Genomic DNA, 25,353 nt, shown 5'->3' on the forward strand with positions numbered 1-25,353 from the left:
CATCCTCCGCCGCCTGCCGGGGCGCGACGTTTCCGTGTCCCAGTGCGTGTGCCGTGCGTGGCGTGACATCGTCAACAACGACCACTGGCTCTCCCTTGAGCGCTGCGCTACTTCCCCCCACGCGTGCCTTCCCTGGCCTCTTCGTCAACAAGACCGGGTGCCGCTCCAATACATCATTCTTAGCGCCACCAGCCACGCGCGGCGCGCCTGGCTTCCGGGGGCCCGTCTACCTGCACCAGGCGATAGTATACCAGTCCTGCAATGGCCTCCTCCTCCTCAAGGAGTGGGACGGCTACTATTACGTGCTCAACCCGGCGACAGCATGGTATACTCGTCTGCCGCGGCCATCGACGCCATATTGCTGGTATGGCATATCCCTGGCTTTCGACCCTGCCGTGTCGTTCCACTACCATGTGTTCCCCTTTCCGAAGGGTGGCTTGCTCAAGGAGCCATTATCAGCCACTAGAACGCAAGGTGAGGTTCCGCCGCTCGAGGGAGCACAAGCAGAGGAGTTCGAGGAACCCATGAAAAAAGTGTTCTCAATGTTAATGTACTCGTCATGCACAGGGCAGTGGGAGGACCAAGAGTTCACGCCTGGACTTTGTGCGCCGCGGCACCTCTACGACATGGTTGGTAGAACGCCTGAGAGCTACAGAGGTCTATTTCATTCATCTAATTACTGGCGTGGGTCTGTCTACATGCATTGCCAAAATAGCGTCCTCGTGATCCTACGCCCCTCGAAGAGAACTTATGACATGGTCCAGCTTCCAGGGGAACCCTGCGGTCCAAAAAGCTGGTGGTCGCTGCCCAAAAATTCGGTCTTAGCAAGCTATGAGAGAGGGGTACATTATGTGGCGACTAAGAATTCACAGCTTCGTGTATGGATGCTATCTGAACTGACCGATGGACAACTAGGTTGGACATTATCACATGACGCCAGCGTCAACCTGCATGTCCATATGATTCCCACACTTAAATTACAGCCGAAGGTGACATGGAGGATTGTTGGAAGCAGCGGTGGACCAGTCAGCTTGACCGACAATGATGCGCAGGAGGACTGGGCCACACCGTATTACTCTGAGCATTCCTGGAACTCGGATGAGGATAACTTCATCGACATGGTTGGAGGCGCCGACCACCATGAGTTGGTAGAACGGGGTTCCTACTGCAGTATCATGGGATTCCATCCACACAAGAATGTCCTCATCCTCGTTCTTAGCGGAGCGGTGGTAGTGTACTATCTCGACACGTCGAGGATGCAGTATCTAGGAGACGCAGAGGAGCTCGATAAAGACCACACGCAACAAGCTTGCTGTGTCGAGAATTCGTTCATTTACCAACCTTGCTATAACGACATGCTACCAACAGGGAAATTATCGATGCCGCCACAAAATGATATACGATCCAATTGTACATAGCGCTTGAGACGCTCCTTGCTCTTAGGCTTACCTACATGGCTGTGCGTCCTTCCTCGGTGAAGGAGTTCTATTTACTAGTAGTAGAAGAGGAGACTTGCTTGATTACTTTTAGTAGGTCGGATCGAGTCAGTTTTGCTATTGGCTGATTATTTCACATATGTATGGGTCGCTAAGACTAGCCACAATGGGCAGTAACATAGAGTAGTAACATGTGCATGTTACTACTTCATGTTACTACTCTATGTTACCTCTATAGTGTGGTAACATGCAACAGTTCATTTATTAACCTATAGACTCATCTTGCATTGATATGTGTGATGTTACTCATACTAGTAGTAACTAGCTATGTTACCACATGCCTCTCTTTCTTCATTTATTGCTTGCCACATCATCTATTCTATCTAAATATGTGTGATGTTACTACCTATGTTACTCCCACTGTAAAAATTGCACGATAATTGTATACACATTATTTGTTACAGACATCCATGCATCCCCACCACTGGCTGATCTCCCCATGTTGGTTTCTCAAGTTTTGATTTCTTTTTCTTGAGACAACATCGAGCGGATGGCTCATTTTTACAAATGTTTAAAATCTTCTACTATCGTGCAATTTTCACACAGTCTAACAAATTTGGTATCGATTGGGATCGCCACACAATCATTATATTTTTCACCGACAAATATTTTCACCGAAGCCACGAAAGGCATGAAGCAGTGAGATAAAACCACCCCCATTGTGAAAATGTAAAGTGGTATCATTCTCATACATTATACTTTGATTCTCGACAAATTATAGTAATTTATACTTGGAATTTCATAGCAACGGATGCAATATTAGGGCATCCCTAAGGCAGATCCTTAAACCTCCCGCATCCGTCCAGACGACAATGGCAGTCCAGTGGAGCATGGTGTCGCGTCCACGACAAGGTGGTTGGGGCCATTTTGATTTCATGTAGTGGCGCCCGGAGGTGGCGCTATCCTCCTTGGTCGTCTCCGTCTGCTACTTCTTCTCCTTGACACCGGAGCAGAGGCGTGGTCTGTTGGTTCTTTGCCACCTGTACGCAGCAACTCGCTATCCTCCGGACACCTAGACCGAGGAGGAGCAGTTAACGTTAACTCCTCAAGGCCTGTCGCAAGCAATGAAGATTCAGGACTTCAAGAGGCCCTACTTCTCTGGAATGGACAAACTCAGCAGCAAAATGCCAATTGTCGGATCGCCGACCACTCGGGAGCTCAATAGAGGGGGAAGGTATCTCTGACCCATCCCTTTTCTCTTAATTTTTTTGTCCTTCATTGTTACCGAAAAAGGCTTCCGCCGCGCTTTATATATAAAGCAAAGCTTAATATCACCCGGTACAAACGCACGTCACCACCCCACACACCCAAGACAAGATACATCGGCGTGAGCGCAGCATCACCCCCTAGCACTACCACGAAGAGATGAAGCCGCATACGACGAACCGTGGACTCCAAGACGGCGCCTTCAGGAAGGATACGACACCGGAGCACCGCTACCGCCCGATCCAAGGATCAGAGTTTTCCCTGGAGCCGCATGACGGGCAATGAGATCCGTGACGACACCTTCAAGAAGGGAAACGAGCTTCGCCGCCGCCGATCCGTCCGAAGATAGAACAGGTTTTCACCCCGGCCAACACTCACCGCCACCGAACGACACACTCCGGCTACCACGCGACCCACACGGCCATGGCCACCGGGCAGCACCAAGCCACAGTCTCTGCCCAAGAGCACCGCGCTACCATCACCAGGGCCGCCGCCTCGGCATCCAAGACATTGACACCACCTCACCCGAGACCCGCCGCAACCCCAACAAAAGAGATGAGCAGAAAGGTCCCACCTTTTGTACCCCTGGGCGACCCCAGCGTCGAGACCCAATAGGCCGACCAACACTGGCATCCATCGCCCCGTCCTGCAGCCCCGAGCGCGAGACGAGCTCGGTCTGGCAGCACCGTGAGGGGGACGAGGTCGGTCCTGCTGCACCATGCGCGAGACGAGCTCGGTCCTACTGCACTGGACGCGAGACGAGCGATGGACCGCAGCTGGGAGAGGGCCAGCCCTTCGATGGAAGTGGCGCCCGGGCAACAAGGCGATGGGGCGAAGGTCGAAATGATCCAATCGCAGACGAGCGGACGCCGGAGAAGCCGGCCGCCGCCGCAGGCAAATCCGCCGAGCCACCGTGTAGCCGCCACGACACCGGGAGGCCATCACATACGCCAGACCTCCCCACGCTACCGCCCACGGCCGGAGCAACGGCCACGCCCTGCAGCTGCCCAACCCGCGCCGCCCGGCGCACTCCAAGCGTCGGAGCCGCCAGACACGCACCACCAAATCAGTCCCATGCCATCACCAGGCCTGGCGGATTGGAGACAGCCCCTGCAGCAGCCGGCCACACCACCCGGGCCCGCGCGCACCACCACTACCATCCGAGAGGATGGATCCATGCCTCACTCGGCCCGCACCTCAATGGAAGAGGCCCGATGGATCTGGCCGAAGCCCAGACACCACCACCGCCAGCCACCGCGCCGCCAGATGCCCAGCGACGCCCGCCGCCGCAGCAGCGCGCCGTCATGCGGCGTCGCCCGTCGCCAGCCACACGTCCAAGCCGGAAGGGCAGCGCCGCGCCGGCCCCTGCCACTGAGGAATCCAAGTTGCCCCGCCGCCGCCGCCGCCGGGTGGGCTTTGCCCGGCTGAGCCCGGTGGCGGCTGCGGGGGAGGAGGGAAGGAGAGCGGGGGGACCCTGGCGGCGGCGGGCTAGGGTTTCCACCCAGCCGCCATGCGGGGGCGACGTGGGAGGGGAGGGGAGGGGGAGGTGTTTCGATTCAATTTCCTTTTTAGATGTCAGGCTATTGCCTGGCCCTATAATGAAGTAGGTTTTACAATAAGGTTCAGTCAACGAATAGAGTAAAAGTGTAAAACACAAAGATAGCAACGCCTAAACAGGACGGTGCGGCGCAACGCCCAAATACAGTTTGGTCGCACGACAAAATGCAGCAAAAGAAGGTTCTTCCATGCTTATTCAGGTTGGGTTTCTTCCATGGTTACTTTTTTGGATTCAGCTAACTATTGCTTTAATTCATGCTATGACCTGATTGCTAAAAAATGCCACCACGGGTTTGGTTGAAGTACTAGGAAGTATGGTAATTGAATTTTGGCAGTGCTTGCAATGGCGTGGTGCTTCTGTAATGCTTGAGTGAGTTCCCTTTTCTCTCCTTCATTTCTTTCTTTGTTTTTCGCAAATTAATTAGCTTCTTCCTACCATTTCAGCTGAGCAGCCTGAAGGCCAAAGTGATGTATATTTAGTTTATTTTTCTTTGTTCGAGCACAAAAATGTTAACAGTTGTTCTTCCTGGGTAGGATTGCCTTTTAACATTTCATGGTATTTTAGTCCTCATGGTTTGCAATATTAGTCTCATAGTGAATTACAATGTCCATTAAAAAGGGGATTTGGGATTTACACAATCGATTAAATTGTTCAATGTCAGTATAGGGGACAGATTGACGCATTTCCCATTATATAGGCATTGGCATAGCTAAATCACATAGGCGATGTGAACGCCCTGAGAACCAAGGCACCCGATGCCCCTGCCTCCTTTTCTGCTGCCATTGACACCGGATTTACAGGATATTTGTTCATGGATGCCTATACGAGTTTTTATATTTGCCTTATTATTATCAGCCTCTTGGTTTATATGCTACAGACACAACAGTGGTTGCCATATGGAATAATCGCGCAGAGGGCTTCAATGCTAAATGATGTATAGACATGTCCAGCAGGGTGGTTTTCCTTAGTATTGGGGTGACATGTAATATGTTTGAAGGTAAACAATCAATGGCCAATTCCTCTGCAGGGCACCATACATTTGTTTTTCATGCTGAATCCTGTAAGGCTGTTTCCTTGCCTTACTTACCAACGTATCTTATACATTGGAATGTGGTCGCTCCAGGGATCAACATTATGCGAATGGTACGAAATGCTCAACTTCCTGAGGCCATATTGCCTTGCTATATAGGTAAGCGATGGTAAAATTGATTCTCTACTACAGGTTGTGCTCCGAAACATCATTTTTGCCATTCTCCTTCTCTTTTTTAGGAACAATCTCATATAAATAGTACTCCACTTAATTATAACATAAAAATTTGAAGAATAGACAAAATATGTTTTGTTGATTATCATATAAAAATTACATCATGCAGTTATAATATTTGTTCTTGGTCTTATCCATTCAGTTCATATTTGTAGGCAAAACTGATGCAACTACATAGTTATTTATTGCTAAAACTAACAAGACGGAATTTTACACTGAACCACCGTGTAATTTCTATATATTGTTTTGGCGAAATGAGATATATCGCTTAGTGATACCATTAGTTCTATTTATGCAGGGCTTGGCTTCTTTCTAATGACCGCAACATAGTCTGCAGGTCACCTAGCTCACACACAGGATGCACTGCATGCGCATAGGGCATCGGCAACGTTATACTTGAGTCAGACGCCCAGCTGGTGATTCAGGCAATCAATACACACCACCATTTAGGCCGGAGTGGAGTTCTGTTCAGGGATATTAGAGCCCTAGCTTTTCTGCATTTCAATGTGTTTTCTGTTTCCTACTGCCCATGGGTATGTAATAAAGTGGCTGACGCTCTTGTGCAGTATGGATCAAAGATGGTACAATAAGCTCTATGCCGTATGGCCTAACTTCATACACGCATAATGACTCAATCGAGAGACAACCTGTTTGACAGCACATGCCAGTCTTTTGTATTTATGGCATGTCAGTCGTACATATTCTCGGCGCGGCACAGCACGCACGACCCTCTAGTTTTGGCTATGCAGCGAGACATCTTCCCACACTTTGGCCAAGAAGCGAGGCATGCCTGAAAATGGCCTAGATTTAGGAAGAATATGGTAAAACTTGTCGCGCTCTCAACAATTCTGATCCGCGTTAATACTTGGCCACATCTAAGCCGGCTTCCCTTCAGTTTACCTACTTTGAGACCAGGTTGGGTCACACTGAAAGCCCGTTGTAACAAACGTTTGAGAGAGGGATATAGGTTCGCTCGATCGAACACTCTTAGCGAAAGATTTGTCTTGGTTCTGCGTGTAGTTTCCTGTATCTGTATTGAGGGTGGTATGTCAATTGTTTTACGACATGACACATGTGTAAGAGCCCGCTCCCGTGTCGCTCCCCAAGGCGACACCGGGGCAAAACCTAGCGCCGCCAAAAATCTCCACGGATCAGATCTTCGCCACCGCTGCCGCCGGCCTCGTCCGCGGCCGCGGCAGGCCCCAACACCGAAGGTGCTGGGGGGTAGAGGGCGGTGACGGCGGAAGAGCAAGGCTGGGGCGGCGCGAGTCTCTTGTCACGTCCGGCAGCCGGGGCGGGATTCCCCGGTTCAGGTGGCGGCGCCGGTCGACGATGCACAACGGCGATCTGCACGGAGATGACAGGGCTATGGATCTGGGTCCCACCAGGATCCGTCGTCGAGACGGTCAGCCGTCCGGCGGCGCTTGGAGGAGGCCGTGCCCTGCGGCGTTCGAGGTGGGCAGGGCGCGGGGCGTCCTAGTCTGGCCATAGCTCCTACGCGTGGCCTCCCTGGCACGGGCGGGTTGGTGCCGGAGTATGTTGTGCTCTCGATCGGGTTTTTGGTTGTTAGCCCTGCTGATCTTCGAGGACCTTGGATGCGGCCGTGCTCCGGCGGGACAGATCCTGGTCCTTGTTGGATTTGGTGCAAGGGTGGTGGTGATCTAGATTCGGGGTCGAGTGGGGTGTCTGTAGACTGTTGCAGCGACCTCCTGCGGCTCCACGATGGCGGCGGTCGCCGAGGGATCTTCGGGAGGGTTCATCTCTCTATGTCCAATGGTTGACTTTGGCGGTGTGATGTAAACTATGGATGGCGGCTTGACGCAGAGGAATAGTTGTGCAGTGGTGGCGATCGCATTGCATATAGCTGCTAGGATTGCGGAAAAGGGGTGGCAACAACACTTGAGTGACTATGATGTTGGTGTTGTGAGCACTCGGTCGCAAGCTCCGGGTGAAAGCCTAGGTTGAGCCGAGCTGGTTATACCTGGCAATGGCGGTGTTCTTTTACATCATTACCTTGTTGAAGGCATTGCTCGGATATGCTTCGATTGTTTCTTCCGGATGAAAACGTAGATTCAGGCCTTGGTGGTTGGATCCGGTTACGGCAACACTTGAGTGTCGCTTCCTTCTTCAAGGCTTGCTGTCGAAGACCTCGTGGTCTGTGTGGTCTCATGAGATGGTTGATGCGGATATGAGCACTGATGTAGTTTGCCGATCGTGGATCTGATCGCTTCGGGTTTTTCTTTTACTCGCCTACACATAGCTTTGGTCTTATATAACTTTGCTATCTAGAGTGTTTTTGTGTGAGTGTGTTGGTGTAGGCTGTGTGCATCCTAGTTGTGCAGAGGCCGGGTAAGTGCTTTTTAGGTTTGTATCATCTCGATGTTGCTTTTTGAGCAAATAAAATCCACCCTTTGTCAAAAAAAAGACACACGTGTAAGCTACCTAAACTTAAGGGGCGTGCTACGCGTTGGCCGCCAGATCTGTTTAAAAGATCAAGCGCCACGGCACCCGTTAGATCTGGCGCCATCCAATGGCTCAACCCCGTCCTCACTATTGCAACAAAGTCATTGTTGCAGAATACTTTTGCAATAGAGCTCATGTTGCAGAAACATTTACAACAGAAGTCATGTTACAGAAAAATCATCTTCAGCTTTTTGCAACACAAATGATGTTGCGGAAATGACTTTTGCAACATGAATGATGTTGCATATTTTTTTGCAATGAAAGATGATGTCGCAGAAGCAACATTGTCGTTCACCGCTGCCGTTTGCAACACCATCGTTGTCACAGAAGCTCGTTTGCCCTCTTCCTCTATTGTGTCGCCTATGGGATTGTGGTGATTGTTCGCACGTTGCCGGTGGAACACCGGTGACTGTGGTGGTGGAGGGAGCTGGGACAGTAGCTCGTTGGCCCCAGACGAATCAGTTTGCCAGGCGGCGACGGGGCCGAGATGATGACGCGCGGTGGCTGGGGAGGTTATCGAAGCGACACGGGGAAGGGGCAGCAAGCGGCGGCGTGGGTAGACGGCGGCAGCTTCGCCTCTCCCCGAGCTCGTAGCTAGACCCGGCCATGAGCACTCTCTTCTCACATGTGGCAGATGATTTGGGTACGTGCTTGGGAATGTAGGAGAGACCTGAAGGTAGGAGACGAGGCTCCGCCGAAACATGTGGTTGTGCTCTCTTTGTTTCAGATAAGAAGATAAGAATGGGAGAGTGGTAGTGTTGGTCCTACATGGCCATGTGCCGCACAATCATGGGATTGGGTTTGCAACCCAGTCCGTGTTGCAAAAGCAGCCTCCGCAACATCGGACATGTTGCAAAGCTCGTGCGTGTAATAAGGGATGTTGTGCGCTGCACTATTAAAAGTTAGCTAATTTTTTTTAAACAATACATTTTTTAATTAATTTTCATAAATATTACGCTGGGTAAATTTTTTTCAAAAATAATACACCGTCGGCCCGCTGCAGGCCGACTGGGCCTAGTCGGCCCACAGCAGGCCGATTGGACTCCAGTCGGCCTACAGCTGGCCGACTGGCCCCTGTCGGCCCGCTGTGGGCTGATTGGGTGAGCTAATTAGCTCGCTTTGGGCTAATTAATTTTGCAAAAAAAGTAGGCATAAAAAATATGTTTAAAAAATGTTAATTATGTAATTAAAAAATGTTAAACGTGTATAAAAAAATGTTCCTGATGTATACAAAAAATATACAATATATATGCAAAAAAGTTGACATAAAAAATATGTTTTAAAAAGTGTTAAGCATGTATTTAAAGTTGTCAAATGTGTGTATAAAAATTGTTCCTTATTTATACAAAAAATATAGAATGTGTATGAAAAAAAGTTGACACCAAAAAAATATGTTTGAAAAGTTGACATTTTTTCAAATACATGATTAAAAATTGTTAAATGTGTGTATAAAAATGTTTCTTATCTATTCAAAAAATATAGAATGTGTATGAAAAAAGTTGACACCCAAAAAATATGTTTGAAAAAAACAATTAACAATTTTTATACACACATTTAACAATTTAACAATTTTTAAAAATACATTTAACAATTGTTAACAATTTTTATACACACATTTAACAATTGTTAACAATTTTTAAAAAAATTTATACACACATTTAACAACTTTTTTCATACACATTCTATACTTTTTGTATAAATAAGGAACATTTTTTATACACACATTTAACAATTTTTAAATACATGCTTAACACTTTTTAAAACATATTTTTTATGTCAACTTTTTGGCATATATATTGTACATTTTTTGTATACATCAGGAACATTTTTTTATACAAGTTTAACATTTTTTAATTACGTAATTAATATTTTTTTAAACTTATATTTTTTATGCCTACTCTTTTTGCAAAAACAATTAGCCCACAGCGAGCCAATTAGCTCCAGTCAGCCTACAGCTGGCCGGCAGGACCCAATCAGCCCACAGTGGGCCGACAGGGGCCAGTCGGCTAGCTGTAGGCCGACTGGAGTCCAATCGGCCTGCTGTGGGCCGACTAGGCCCAGTCGGCCTGCAGCGGGCCGACGTTGTATTATTTTTGAATTTTTTTTTATCCAGAGTAATATTTATGAAAATTAATAAAAAAAAATATTATTTAAAAAAAATAGCTAAAAGTTCAGGAAAACGATGGCCTAGCTATAGGTGATGCGTGATTCATATTCTTCCACCCGCATTGGAAACTTTCGATATAATCAAGGGTGCGCACCAACCGACCAATACGATCGAATCCAAAAGAGAAGAAAACCAATAATACGCTCCTCCTACATGGGCCTGGCGTCGTCAATTCTGCAGTGCTGCGGCGTCGCGCAGAACATCCTCCACGGCCTCCACATCGTGGTGGCCAGCCTTCCTGACACGGAAAACTGCGCCCGCTGCCGTCACATACGAGGCATTCTAAAATTCCTCTAGAACCCGCCAGAATGCCTTTAAACAGCTAAGGAGGCGTTCGCTGAAAATGCTAGAGACTATCGCGAAGGGAAAGACCAACGAAGGCATTTTACAATAACGCCTCCGAAGGTTAGACATTCCACGGCGTTTTTAAGAAATGCCTCAGAAGCTCGCTGGCGTTTTCAGTTAGCGCCTCGAAAGCTTTTTCAGATAGCACCGTAACGTGAAAAAACTTCTTACAACATCCTGTTCTCTGTATGCCCCTATGTCGGACCACGCGCAACACAGCAACCAAATCATGAGAGGTCCTCTTGGGCGCCCTCAGCGCCGCTTAGGCTAGGGGGCGCTCGAAGGCAAGGGATAATGGGCCGGCCCAGCATCTCTCGCGCCGAGAAAAAATGCTCAAAAAAGCAAAACGTGAAAAAAGCGCGAAAACTTTTTCCTGAATTCTGAATCGCGCCGCTGCGCCGGATGGCTGTCTTGAGCGCACAAGCGAGAGCCGTCCGATACGCCCGATCGCCACTGACGCACGGAATCGTCCGACCAGAACAATAATAATCCACGTCACGATAAGTGCAAGGGTGTGGCCCACGTGGGGACAGTGCATGAGGTGGGGATTCAGTTCGAACTTAGATCTGCATGCATTTAATTAGCATTTTCAAAATTTTGAAAAGCTATAACTTTTAGACCAAACATCGAAATTAAGATATGTTTTCACCTTTAGGTTAATCATGACGAGATCTTCAAAACTAGATCCCATATGAGTATGTTTCGACTAACTTTTTTTATGAGCAACTTTGGATGCTACTGAGGCAACTTTAGTGCTATAGGAAAGCAACTTCTTGTTAGTTTGTTTAGTATGACTTTCTATGATTGAAAATCTCTTTGAACTTGGCTACCATGACTATGTAGTTAACTAGCTTCACTTCTAAGTTTTCTACCATAATTAGCTTCGCCTCCAATTTGATAGTATTGTAGGCAACTTAGTTTCTAGGGTAGGTTAACATTATCCTAAACTGCTTGCCATGAGAAGTGAGTAGCTTAATATCATCCTTAGTTGCATGTAATACTTTTTGGTATGGTAAACAACTTAGTTTCATAGAAAGGCAACTTACTAACAATGATGGACCACCTTTTCAATGTATTCTAGGCAACTGAAATAGAAATGGCAGGCAACAGAGTATCACAGGTAGGCAACTTAGAAAAAGAATGATAAGAAACTTCCCAATATTAGTAGGCAACTAATTTGTAAAGTTAGGCAACTAACATCAATGTTAGGCAATTTCATAGTATTTTGTAGCCAACTAAGCATGAACCGTGGGCAACTGGTCACTAACGATATGCAAAATGGACATCAGTGTTAGGCAATTTCATAGTATTTGTAGGCAACTGGGCATCAACCACAGGCAACTAATCATCAATGATAGGCAACTGTGCATCAATGTTAGGCAATTTCATAGTATTTGTAGGCAACTGAGCATCACAGATAGGCAACTGGGTATCAATGTTAGGCAACTTTATAGTATTTCTAGGCAACCGAGCATCAATCGTAGGCAACTGATAATCAATGATAAGCAACCGAGCAGCCATGATAGGCAAGTTGGGATTAAGTTAGCAAGACTCACAGCACATAATGCAGTGAAGTTGCTTGTAGGTAGCACTAAAGGCACCTCATGTTTTGTGTGATTTTATTGTTTTGACACAAATCAACCTAATAGAAAGTCATACTAGGCCAAAAATAAGAACATGATGCTAAATGAGGCAACTTTAGTACTAAGTAGGAGCAACTTTGATGGTAGATGAATTGAACCGTATCTATTAGTGAATTCGCCTAGTAGCCTGCTAATTAGTTGTGTGCAGTAGTGTAATAGGTGGCATAGAGTTAGGATACTTGCTAGCTATGGTATAAACCTTAGAGATGAAGCTAGTCAATTTTGGTAGTTGCGATAACCAACTTAAAAGGATTTTCCGTTGATAGGAAGTCATACTAGGAAAAAAAGAAGTTGCTTTCTTATAGCACTATAGTTGCCTCAATACAACCCAAAGTTGCCCGCGAAAAAAGTTTGTCAAAATGTACCCATATGGGATCTAGTTTTGAAGTACTCGTTGTGAGAAACCCAACGGTGAAAACGTATTTGAATTCCGATGCACAAATCAAAAGTTATAGCTTTTGAATTTTTTTGAAACCCAAATAAATGCACGCCGGACAAGATCGTAGGTGATTTCCTAAGTAGCGTGAATACGTCAAGTAGTTTGCTTTTAGGATGTCAGCTGGTTTCGGAATCACGTGGGCGTGGGATGGTGGTGTGAGAAACTGATTTGCTTTATTGGGAAATTGACAGCCCACCTTCCTTTTGGGGAGAGCGCTCGATCCCGCGAACTGGCGCTTGGGCGCCAGGTAGCCACGTCCAAACTTTTATTACGAGATGTGGGATTCGAACCAGCTTGCCAACGCTGAAGCACCTACTGCACTGACCACTGCACCTCGACCGCTTTTATGTAACATGTTCGAAAACAAATTCTATTGGACCATTGTCTCAGTCCCAACATTTATTTGAAAACAAAATCATAAATTTGAAAAAGAATTCACGGATTTTCAAAAAGTTCATCGATTCTGAAAAAGAGTTCATGGATTTATAAAAAGTTCACAAAATCTAAAAAAAGTAGTCCCAGCATTTATTTGAAAAAAAATAATTAATTTGAAAAAGAATTCACGGATTTTCAAAAAGTTCATTGATTCTAAAAAAGAGTTCATGGATTTCAAAAAAGTTCACAAAATCTAAAAAAAGTTCACGGATGTAGAAAAAGTTCATCGATTTTGATTAAACAGTTCACAGATATGAAAAGAGTTCACGTAATTTTCAAAAAAGTTAACGGATTTGAAAAAAGTTCATGAATTTCGGTAAAAAAACAGTTCAGGATTAAGAGAGAGTTCATCGATTTTGATAAAAAGTTCACAAATTTGAAAAGAGTTCATCGAATTTTGGAAAAAGTTAAACATATATGAAAAAAGTTCATCAATTTCAATAAAAAAGGTTCACGGATTAAAAGAAAATTCATTGATTTTGATAAAAAAAATTCACAAATTTGAAAAGAGTTCACCGAATTTTGAAAAAAGTTAAACATATATGAAAAAAGTTCGTAAATTTCGATAAAAAAAGCTTACTAATTTGAAAAATTTCATCAATTTTTAAAAAGGTTCACAGATTCTCAAAAAAGTTCATCAATTTTGAATAAAAAGTTCACGAATTGGGAAAAGGTTCACTGGATTTTGAGAAAAACAGTTCATGGATTTTTCAAAAATCACGCATTTAAGTTAACAGGAATAAGAAAATAGAAAAAGTAATAATTGAAAATTAAGAAAAAGGAAAAAAATAGAAAAAGAAAAGGAGATGCAGTAAAAGAGGAAACAGTATGTTACTTATCATAGTGGGGTGATAGTGTAGTTGGCTACAGCAGCTAACCCGCAAGGAGGAGGTTGCGAGTTCGAGTGTCATCCACGCCCTGTTTTTTGCAGTTTTTAAAAGAAAAGGAAGGACTAAATGGGCCGGCCCAGCCTGCAGGGAGGGTATGCGCCCGTTTGCGGGAACGCCTAACACGGGCGCTAAGGGCGCCGAAGAATAGGGTTTGGCCCAAATCATAGCCCAGACTGGACAACTAGTTTATTTATTCTAATCTAATTGTTAATGGGCTGCAATTAGTTTCATTGTAGGCCCAGACTGGACAAGTAGCAGGTCCAGACTCTTGTTTAGCTGTGTTGGTGAAATACTTTGCACACTTCACCGTTTTAAGGAGGTCGGAATTTCTCTCGGGGAGCAGTATGGGACTAAACTGCAGTTATCAATTCGACATCTTTTTCGTCCACATCGCCGGCCGATGCTGCGGCAATACGCTACTGATGAAACTTCATTAGCTCCCACAAGTAACGAGAAGCAGACGGGCTACTCCGGCGAGCCATCATCGGCGGCCGCTGTATTTTCGCTAACGAGAAGTATGGGCAACTCCGGCAAGCCGTCGGCGGCGACTGTCCTGTATCTTCTCTAATGAGAAGCAAATGGTAGGCGATTCAGACTAGCTATGGACAGCGGCTGTATTGTATATATATTTCTCAAACGAGAAGCGGATGGGCGAGTCCAGCGAGCCGTCGTCTTCGTGTGTATTCTCCTCGGCCCGGCGTTTAAATCTTCGATTCGCAGGATGTTCTCACTGCCGATCAACGGTGGCTAGCTTGCCGCATCTTCAACGTTCAAGGTCTCTGCGCGCCGCCGGCGCTGCAAGCCTGCAACTGGCGGCCGGTAGTCAACCTACCTTCCCTGCAAGATCAGGTGGTGTTTTTCAAAGTCGCCTTAAAAACTCTATCATCTGAGGCATTGCTGAAAAACGCCTTGAAAGCTGCATCAATCTGAGGCGTTTTTCTATAGTGCCTCCAAAGCTGCATCAATCCGAGGCGTTTTCCTATAATGCCACCTTAAAGCATGATTTTGAGGCATTTACAAAACGCCCTTACAAAAGCACCTTTAATTAACCACCTGGTGTAGAGCGTCTGCCGTCCAGGCCGCTCGGCCGTGCGCCGCCATGGCCCCCAAGCGCGCCGGCTGCCCTGGATCGCCGTCCCGGGGGGCTTCGTCATCGCCCCCTACAGCGGCCACGCCTACCTCCTCCCCAACAACTCCAAGCCCGTCGGCTCCATCGATGACCGGCTCGTCCTCGGCCTTGACCAAAAGTGTTGAGTATGGTGATTATTAGGAAAGCTAGGATAGTGTAGGATATTATTCTACCTCGACTTGTTCTCCAAATAGATCATGTACTTTTATATATATGCCCACGAGGCTCAAGCAATACAACAACAATTCCACGCCAATCCCTCTCTCCTTTCTAACATGTTATCAGCCTAATCGATCCAACCCTAGCTGCGCCCGACGCTTCCGCCCCGCGCACCGCCCCCGGGGCGGTCGCCTCCATGACCGGCGTCGGGGGCCGTGCCGCCCGTACCTAGGGTTCGTCCGCCGGTCGTGTTGACCGGCTATCCTAGAGAGTCTTTGTTAGCAGCCCTCCTAACATGTATGCACATGGGCTTGGCCACTGGGCCGCTCATGGACTTGGCCCGTCCGCTACCCCATCACTGCAGCTACAGGTACCAGATCAAATGCAAGGAGCAAGGTATCCAGTGGATCACGAACGGCGGCGGCGGCTTCCTTTCCTTCTTCTTTCTCTTGCTCTCCATTCCTGTACTCTAGCCAGAGCTTGTAATTCGCACTTGTATCTCGAATTTTTCTGTGCAAGTAATAGATCGAGAGAGTATCTACCAGTACCTTAACATCCGGTATTCAGAGCCAGTCCACCACCTTTCCATCAACCAATTTTTCCTCAATTTTTCTTCAACACCGATTCATCCGTTCCACTGGCGACGACGCCATGCCTGCCGACTTACCACCGGAGTGGGATGCCATGTCTGTTAAGGAGCAGTTGTTGTGGTATCTCGAGAGATTATGCGCTAAGGCAGAGGAGATGAGCGCTGTGTTGGGTGTTACACGTGTGGGTGACACTCCCATGGTTACCTCACTTGTCGATCCGGCCGCGTCAACCACGACGCACACCTCGTCCACGCCCGTCCCCGACGTCTCCTGCTCCAACACCATGGCCCAGGAAGTGCTCGAGGTCGCCCAGGATGCAACCCCGGTCTGCATCCCGATGGTGCCCGTCACCTGTTCGACCGATTGCTTGAATCAAGTTGTCGCCCACGCCAGCGTCAACGAGGTCCGAGATGTAGCCACCACCATCTTCCCCGTGGCCGCAGTTGACTTCCAGCCCGCCCCCGACACCACCATCCACGTCGCCAAGGGTGTAGGACCCGTCCCTGATGACGGCACTCCGGAGCTCACTTCCCTGGAGGTGCGTGGCGCAGGCCACGAGGTTGTTGCCATCGACGTCCACGTGCCCGCTGCATCGGCATTCACCGGGTTGCCGGTGTGGCCCAGCTCCAACTCCGGCACCTCTGAATCTTCACTGCCATCCACACACAAGGATGCACAAGAGGTATGGGAGCCAATGCCTGGGCTGTTTGACAAGCCTGAAGCTGTTGTTGACTTGTTGCTAATGTGAAGGACCACAAGGATGATGCAAAGCTGTCGGTAATTACACTCTTCATGAACCCATCAACCGGGTATGAACATTTCAATACCCGAGACCCTTGCTTGGTTTCGTTGGATGCCCAGTTGGTATTTGCGGAGCATATGAGTCCTTTTTTTTTGGAAATGGAGGTATACCCCCGGCCTCTGCATCATAATGATGCATGCAGCTTTTTTATTAAAAATTCCGAAGGTATCACCGCAAAGGTCTTACAGCTCGTAAATGGAGCAGAGCACAAGGCATAAAAACTGAAAAGTACAAGCGGACAAAGACAACCGGTATGGTAATAATAAGGAAAATCTCTCTAGACTCCTATCCTATTATGCGACCGCCATCCGAACCGGTTGAATATAGCCCGAGCCACCATCTCCCATTGGTTGCACCCAGTAACCAAAGGCTCCCTGGAGTCCATAGGAGTGAGTAAGGACCACGTACGGATCCAAGCTCTAGCTCTGAAGATAACCTGCAAAAAAGTTAAGTTGTGTTGTCTGGTAAATATCACATCGTTTCTGCAATTCCATATAGCCCATAATAACGCACATATTCCAATCCGAATACGAGCTGCCGTGACCTGTTCAACCCCAGCTAACCACGTCCCAAACAAAGACGCAATATCATAGGGGGGGGTGATATTAAAAGCTATATGAATCGTTCTCCAAAGTAACTTGGCAAGTGGGCATTCAATAAATAAATGTTGTATTGTCTCGTCTTGAGCACAGAAACAACACCGCACATTACCTACCCATCGCCTCTTAATTAGGTTATCCTTTGTGAGTATTACTTGCTTGTGAACAAACCACATGAAAATTTTAATCCGCAAAGGAACCTTAATCTTCCAAATATGAAGTGATCTTGAGAGGGGCCAGAATTAATCAAATCCATATAAAATGATTTCACCGTAAATATCCCATTTTTAGTTAACATCCAGTGCATGGAGTCTGGCCTGTTGGAGAGTCGAACTTCGATCAATCTCCGAACCAGGTGCATCCAGGCTGTCCATCTCTCCCCCACTAACGTACGTCGGAACTGGATGTTCAAGGGAATATTTTGAAAGACAATACCTACGTAATCTTCCTTACGTTGCACAATATTGTAAAGGGTAGGATATTGTAAGGCCAGAGGTGTCTCTCCTAGCCACGTGTCCTCCCAAAATCTTGTTGACATCCCGTTGCCAATCACGAATTTGATCCTACGGAAGAACAAATCTTTCGTTCTCATAAGTCCCTTCCAGAACGGTGAATCATTCGGTCTGATAGTAACCTGGGCTAGAGTTTTCGAGTGCAAGTATTTATTGCGTAGGATTTGAGACCACATGCCCTCCGGCTCTGTCTCTAACATATACAACCATTTGCTCATAAGGCATTTATTCTTAACTTCCAAGTTCTCAATACCGAGCCCCCCTTGGTCTTTAGGTCGACAAAGGATATCCCATCGTGCGAGACGGTACTTCCTCTTGGACTCTTCAGATTGCCAAAAGAAACGAGATCTAAAGAAATCAAGCCGCTTGCGGACCCCTTTCGGAATTTCGAAGAACGAAAGTAAAAACATTGGCATGCTAGTCAATACGGAGTTAATCAAAACTAGTCGACCTCCATATGACATCAGCTTGCCCTTCCAACAACTGAGTTTTTTTTCAATTCGTTCTTCAATACATTTCCATTCCTTATTGGATAGTTTACGGTGGTGAATCGGAATACCCAAGTAACTGAATGGTAAAGCACCTAATTCGCATCCAAACAATTGTCTGTAAGTATGTTCCTCTTCTTTGGCCTTCCCAAAGCAGAACACCTCGCTCTTATGAAAATTAATTTTTAATCCAGACAATTGTTCGAATAGACATAAGATAAGTTTCATGTTACGTGCCTTAGCCATGTCATGTTCCATGAAAAGGATAGTGTCATCAGCATATTGTAGAATGGACACTCCTCCATCAATCAGATGAGGAACTAGACCTTCTACATGGCCATGTTGCTTGGCCCTGCCAATAATGACGGCCAGCATATCTGCCACAATATTGAACAGAAGAGGTGACATGGAATCCCCTTGTCTCAACCCCTTATGCGTCTGGAAGTAGTGACCGATGTCATCGTTCACCTTAATTCCGACACTACCTTTCTGGACTTGAGTATCCACCTGGTGCCTCCAGGTTTCACTAAAACCCTTCATACGCATTGCCTGCTGAAGAAAAGGCCATTTTACTTTATCATAAGCCTTCTCGAAATCCACTTTTAAGATAACCCCGTCTAGTTTCTTTGAATGAATCTCATGGAGTGTTTCATGTAAGACAACCACTCCTTCGAGTATGTGTCGTCCAGACATGAAAGCTGTCTGACTAGGTTGAACCACTGAGTGAGCAACTTGCGTCAATCTATTGGTTCCTACCTTTGTAAAAATTTAAAACTCACATTCAGCAGGCAAATGGGTCGGAATTGTTCTATTCTGACCGCCTCATTCCTCTTTGGTAATAATGTTATAGTACCAAAGTTGAGGTGAAACAACTCCAAATGGCCATCAAAAAAATCATGAAACATAGGCATAAGATCATCTTTAATGATATGCCAACATTTCTGATAAAATTCAGCTGGGAACCCATCTGGTCCCGGTGCTTTATTCGGCTTCATTTGAGTTATGGCCAGATGAACTTCTTTTTCAGTAAACGGTGCCGAGAGAATATCGTTCTCCGCTGCCTGTAATTGAGGTATATCATCAATCACCGACTCATCCAGAGACACCGTGGAAGTAATCGGGGGCCCAAAAAGGTTTTTATAATAATTGGAAATATATGATTTCAGATTTTCGTGCCCCACAATTGTTCCTTCATCTTGTTCAAGCTGTATAATCTTGTTCTTCCTATGTTTACCATTTGCAATCATATGAAAGAACTGTGTATTGTTGTCCCCTTGTACAACTTTAAGCGATTTCGCACGCAACGCCCACTTGAGTTCCTCCTCTCTCAAGAGAGCACGTAGGCCTTGCTCAGCCTCTGACTTGGTGCGATGCTCAATCACAGAAAGAAGAGTTGTTTCAGCTTTTACATCTAGTGCCTCAATGAGTTGAGTTAGACTTTCTTTTTTCTTCTTATAAATCCCACTCTCATTCCTGGCCCAACCTCTCAGAAATTGTCGGAGGTGTCTAATCTTATTCTGCCATCTCTCGACATGCGTCCTACCCATAACTGGTTAATCCCATTCGCGTGCAATCATCTCCATAAATCCTTCTCGCTCAAACCAACTTTGCTCGAAGGAGAAGTATTTTTGTTTGCAACATGGGTAGCCTCTCCCGAATCTAAAAGGAGTGGTGTATGGTCCGAGATCGCTCTTTGCATCGCATGAACCGACACCATGGGATATTTTTGTTCCCACTCCACACTAGCAAGTACCCTATCCAACTTCTCATAAGTCGGAGTAGGTAACGAATTAGCCCATGTAAACTGTCTACCGGTGAGCTCAATTTCTCTCAAATTGAGGCTCTCGATAATCATGTTAAACATCATTGACCAACGGCCATCGAAATTGTCATTATTCTTTTCTTCTCTTCTCCGAATGATATTAAAATCTCCCCCGACTAGTAATGGCAGATTTTCATCTCCACAAATCCGCACTAAATCGGCAAGAAAATCGGGTTTAAATTCAGGTTGCGCTGCCCCATATACTGCAACTAGCGACCATCGGAACCCATCCAATTTTGATCGCACCCTGAATTTAACCGAAAAATCTCCCTGCACCACATTAAGCACCTCTAACGTCTCACACCGTACACCTAGTAAAATCCCGCCGGATCTTCCTCTAGGGGGTAAAATGTGCCAGTCAAAGTCGATACCACTGGAAAGGGTTTGGAGGAATTGGGATGTGAAATTATCTCGTCCAGTTTCTAAAAGTGCAATGAAATCTAAGTGATGCTCTAAAGTTGTCTCTGCTAAGAATCTTTGTTTAGCCAAGTCTGCTAGACCTCTGCTATTCCAAAAGAGTCCTTCATAAATCATCATGGAATTTTTTCTTAAGTTTTACTCTAGCACTTCTACGTACTGCCGAAGTAGGATAAATTTTCCGCTTCCAGGGTCGTTTGGGCTTCTCCTCAACACCCTGCGGTACGAAGGAATCATCTATGACAGATAGTACCTCCTCCCTCAAGAGAGGTTCGACCGTATCTGTGTTCTCAACATCCTCCTCCTCTTCAGCCTCGTCACTCGGTAAGAGATTATGACAAATATTTGTAAGATCATTAATGCCTAAATTGTTCATGTCATTATCATTCAAAGGTTGGACAGAAGCAAGATTATGAATGATCTCTGAAGCCCTCTCCGCTTCCAAGTCTAAAAGATCATTAACTGATTTGACGACCTCGATTTCATTTGACCCCAAAGAAATACCTAAGTCGTTTGCCTTGTCAACAATTTCATTCTCAGAGAAGTATAAAATGGAACAACTTGTATCAAAGGACGTACCTGCAGTGATCTCAGCATGACGAAGCATGGCGGCCCTTTTGGCATGCGCTAGCTGGAGGTCGTCCGCGTCCGGCTGTCCCTGGATCCGGTTACTGACACGCCTGCGAGCCGACACCGGATCCGCAATCCCGCCAAAAGCGTTGAGCTGCTCTGTGGACCTCCCGCCAAGAGTGCGGTCAGGGCTCCCACGCCCCTCCCTTATCGTCGGTGAAGGAAGGGAGGGCGCTGTGGAGTGGACCGCCGCCGCCTGTGCCACAGGGGAAACGGACCGTGGAGCCGCCTGCTCACATATCCCGCCCCCCTTGGCCCCCGCGGAAGCCACCGTCCCTCGACTGCCCTGCTCGATGCCACACAGTGTAGGAGTTGCAACACGGGACTCCTTCCCGCATCTCACCCCCGACGTGCTACTGCGGAAGATATGATCCTGTGAGGGGGATATAACACGGGACTCCTTCCCGCACCTCACCCCCAAAGCTGCCGGAGTCGTCAAACTGGGAAAAGTGCCACAGACCTCCTGTCCAGGCGCCCCACCCGCAACCAACCTCTCAGAATCGACCCGCGCCCCGGGTGTGGACTCCGCAAACGTCACATCGCCGACTAGATTCGGCACTGGTGGCAGCTCAAGCTCTGCCGGGTCGTCTGCCTCAACCCTGGTGCTCCATAACCGGCTAGGAGCCGACCCCGGTGCAAAAGAACCAAAACGAAGTGTGTTCACCGGAGTAGTGGACGAGGGCGCCTGTTTGGTAGAGCTGGCTACCTTATCTGTCGTAGGCCCTTATCCGGCTCCGGCAGTGCATCATCAGCGCCCTTCTCCTGGTTCCCGGGCGCATCACCACCCTCAGTCGTGTCCATGTCATGTGGCCCATCTCCCTCCTCCGAGACTGCAGTATCCTCAATCTCGAGCTCTAAGATATAAGTGACTCCAGCACGTGTTCAACTGACCACATCTGGTATATGCTCAACACTCACCACACTGACCAACAATCTCGCCGCATTTTGTGCGCGTGTGAAAGGCATGTCAACCTTTTCTGTCTTACCAATGAGACCACCCAAACTCCAAGCTATCAGAAAATGTTTGACATATTTAGGTGGCACCCCATAAAATCGAACCCATACCTTCTGTAGAGGTGTACCTTCAGGTTCCTCCTGCTTCCACTCGTCGAAAGCGATAACAATGTTTGTACTCGTCACACGGCATAAACCCCACTTAAGAAAATGCATCTGATCTTCTTTAGTGGGACAATCAACCTTATAAGATTGACCATCTAACTGCTCCAGAAGCCACTGATGATTACCCGGCACTAACTCACGTAACTGTCTGATAATCTGAGCTTCAGTCAACTGCCCATTAGTAACTCTGATAACCACCGGGAAAGAGCTCTCGAGCATCTGTGGTAGAGGATCGACCTCCGGTGTCTCAAAAAACATCAACTCCTTACAGCAGACCCCAAAAATGTTAATGGCAGGCTTGGGACCGGAGAGGAGAGGGCATTCCCCAGTCGCATGCTGGGAACGAAGACAGTACTCGCAAAGCTCATTAGTACACTCTGCCACGAAGTGCCCTGGCTCACCACATCGATAGCAAGGCAACTTATTCTTCTTAATCGCCCACTTAGTGAGTTTCCCTCCCTCCACTTTGTCCGGCCCTTTGTCAGACGTGCCCTCCCGAAGTTTGGTCCCTCCCGAAATCACCGGAACTTGCACTGCTGCCAAAGCCCTGACCGCATCAACTGCCACTGCGGGTAACGTGGATGGATCTCCCACCGAAGCTGCCCCGTGCTCAATCACCTCACCCGAAGCCTCCTCTATAGCTGGCGGTGGTGGCGGCGGATAGTGTCGTGGCGGTGGTGGCCGTTTCCCTCTCCCACCGCGACGACAGCCACCTCGGAAACGATCCCTGGGTCCGGCAACACCTTCAACGAAATGACCGGGCGGCCCTTGAAATTGTCCCGCGTCCTCGTCAGAAAATCGAGTATAACCCCGGCCGCCACCGGACGAAGATCCACGGTGAATTCCCTCACCATATGCATCGTATCCATCATCACCCCACTGCCCGTAACGGTTGAAGTTCCTTCCATCTCTACTGTAACCAGTATAACCCCCACGCCCGTTCGCCCCACGACCCCGTCCAAGGGCCAGAGCTTTGGCTGCCGGTGGCTGAGCTGGATCCTCCTGCTGACGAACAATGGACGGAGCCGCGTGCGTCGTCGCCTGAGACCTGGCTGGATCGACAGTCGGACCCTGCCGCGGGGCAGTCGGAGCACCCCGGCCGACTCCGGCTCTGGGTTTCGTCCCCGTAGCCGACGGTCTCTGAAGATGCAGTCCGCCGCGCCCGACGTTGCCATTCGCAGCAGCCGGCGACGCGCCGCGACCGGCGCCACCAGCGCCAGCAGTCGGCGGAACACGACCGACACTGCCCGCCGCGGCGGCACCAGGGACCAGCGGAGCACCCCGACCAGTGCCTCCCGTAGGAACGGCGCCAGCAGCGGACGGCGGCCCTCGTCCAGCCATGTCGCGAACGCGAGAGACCCTCCTCGCCCGTCCCGAGCCGAGCGAAGGAAACCCCGAAGGCAAAACCCTAGAGTCGATCGACGGTTTCACTGGTAGCGTCGATACATGCATGACCGCATGATCTGGAGACAGAGAGGCTTGGGCCTCTGGCTGGGCCTCGCCCAAACCAAGAGGATCCACAACCGTCGCTACATCTCTTACTACGTCCACCGCAGGCCCAAGGCCCAATAAGGAATTCAAACGAGCCCTTCTGGCTGCTTGAATCACGCACGCCGATCTCGCCACCGGCGATCCTGGCGGCGGCGGTGGCCGAATAATCTTTCCCTTCTTCTTCTTCCTCGTGACCATAGTCCAATTTTCCGGCAAAAAATCTGACAAAGTTACAGGTTCACGGATTACCTTAGGAATTGGACCGATCCATGGTTTCGTCGGCGGTTTGGAAATTTGAACTTTGGATCGACGATGAAGTGTTGTGGCGTTGGGCTCCGGCAACACACGCGCACCCTGCGAGGTCACAAGTGTTTTTGTGGGCGCCTGAACCTCTACCTGTTCTTCGTCCTCGCTCTCCAAAAATACCCAAAATCGTCCGCCCGGTCGTGTAGAGGCCGTCGGTGCCGTCAGATCGACCACCTCCGGCACCTTAGGACGCACATCGATCTGCACACGTTCGCCAACGACCACTACATATGCATCAAGATTGAACTAAAATCCTACCTGGAGCATGCCGCCGTTCGGAAAGGATTCGCCGGCAAGAACATCGTTTTCCAAATCGAGAAGTGCCAGCCAAGTTGAGCGCGGAGAAAAACGAAGACGACCTTCGGTCCAGGTCCTCGGATCCGACCCAGCAGAGAACCTCGCCCGCCACTGGATCCATCTTCGCTCCTCCCTCCCGATCTCCTTCTGCGAAGAATCGCGGCGATCCCCGCCCGATCCCGGCGGTCCCTCCTGTCCTCCCGGCGGCGTCTCCGGTAGGACGCTGGGAGAACTCGGCGAGATCTGCGGTACCCCCCCTACGAAGCCACCTGACGAAGGCCGAACCTCCGGTGAGGGAGATCCGGTCGCCACCGGCGAGAGGAGTCCGGTCGCCTCGGTCTCCCTCATTCGTGGGCCGGTTTAGTCATGCATGATCTAATTACATGTTTTGTACCAATTAACCAAACTTGAAGATTAAGAATAGTCCCTCTCTCACGTTGAGAAGATGAGTTCGTCGTGGATTAATCAGTTTGAAAAATACTGAAACCAAACCTAGCTACCACCGGCAGCTAGAAGACGGCGCCACAAGTTTGTATCTGAGCATATGAGTCCTGAACTGCGTTTGACATGGCAGCCACTAGTGGGAACTAATTTCATTGAGTTATGTTCAGCAGGGCAGTCTAATTCAGATTGTACATTATCCTTGTTCCCTTGGAATCCAGGCGGTTATTTTCTCATGCATAAGAATCGGATGACCATGATGCTTATCACTGCTATTAGTAGTTCTCATTGGCATGTTACCGGTGTAATTGAAGGAGTCTGGTCGCTTTTCTCAGATTGCAAAAATACAATGGTTGTTTCCTATTTGTCTGAAGGCGATGACACAGTGCTTGGTAATACTACCTCTTGCTAATCTGGATTATGAGCTATGGCATCCACCTGATCAGCAACCAAGGATGAGGAGCAAGTTCCCTTGGAAGTTCAGAAAAAATCTCTTTCTGAATACCCAAGCGCAGGACAAGGAATTGACTAGTTACCTTTCTATCAATTTGTTCCATCTTGGAGATCCTGTGTACAATACATGGGGACGGTGGCTCAGTGTACTTGGACACTGCATCAGGATACTCCCAAGTCGGCTCTTGTGCT

This window comes from Triticum aestivum, chromosome 3D (assembly GCF_018294505.1).
Source record: "Triticum aestivum cultivar Chinese Spring chromosome 3D, IWGSC CS RefSeq v2.1, whole genome shotgun sequence".
Lineage (NCBI taxonomy): Eukaryota > Viridiplantae > Streptophyta > Magnoliopsida > Poales > Poaceae > Triticum > Triticum aestivum.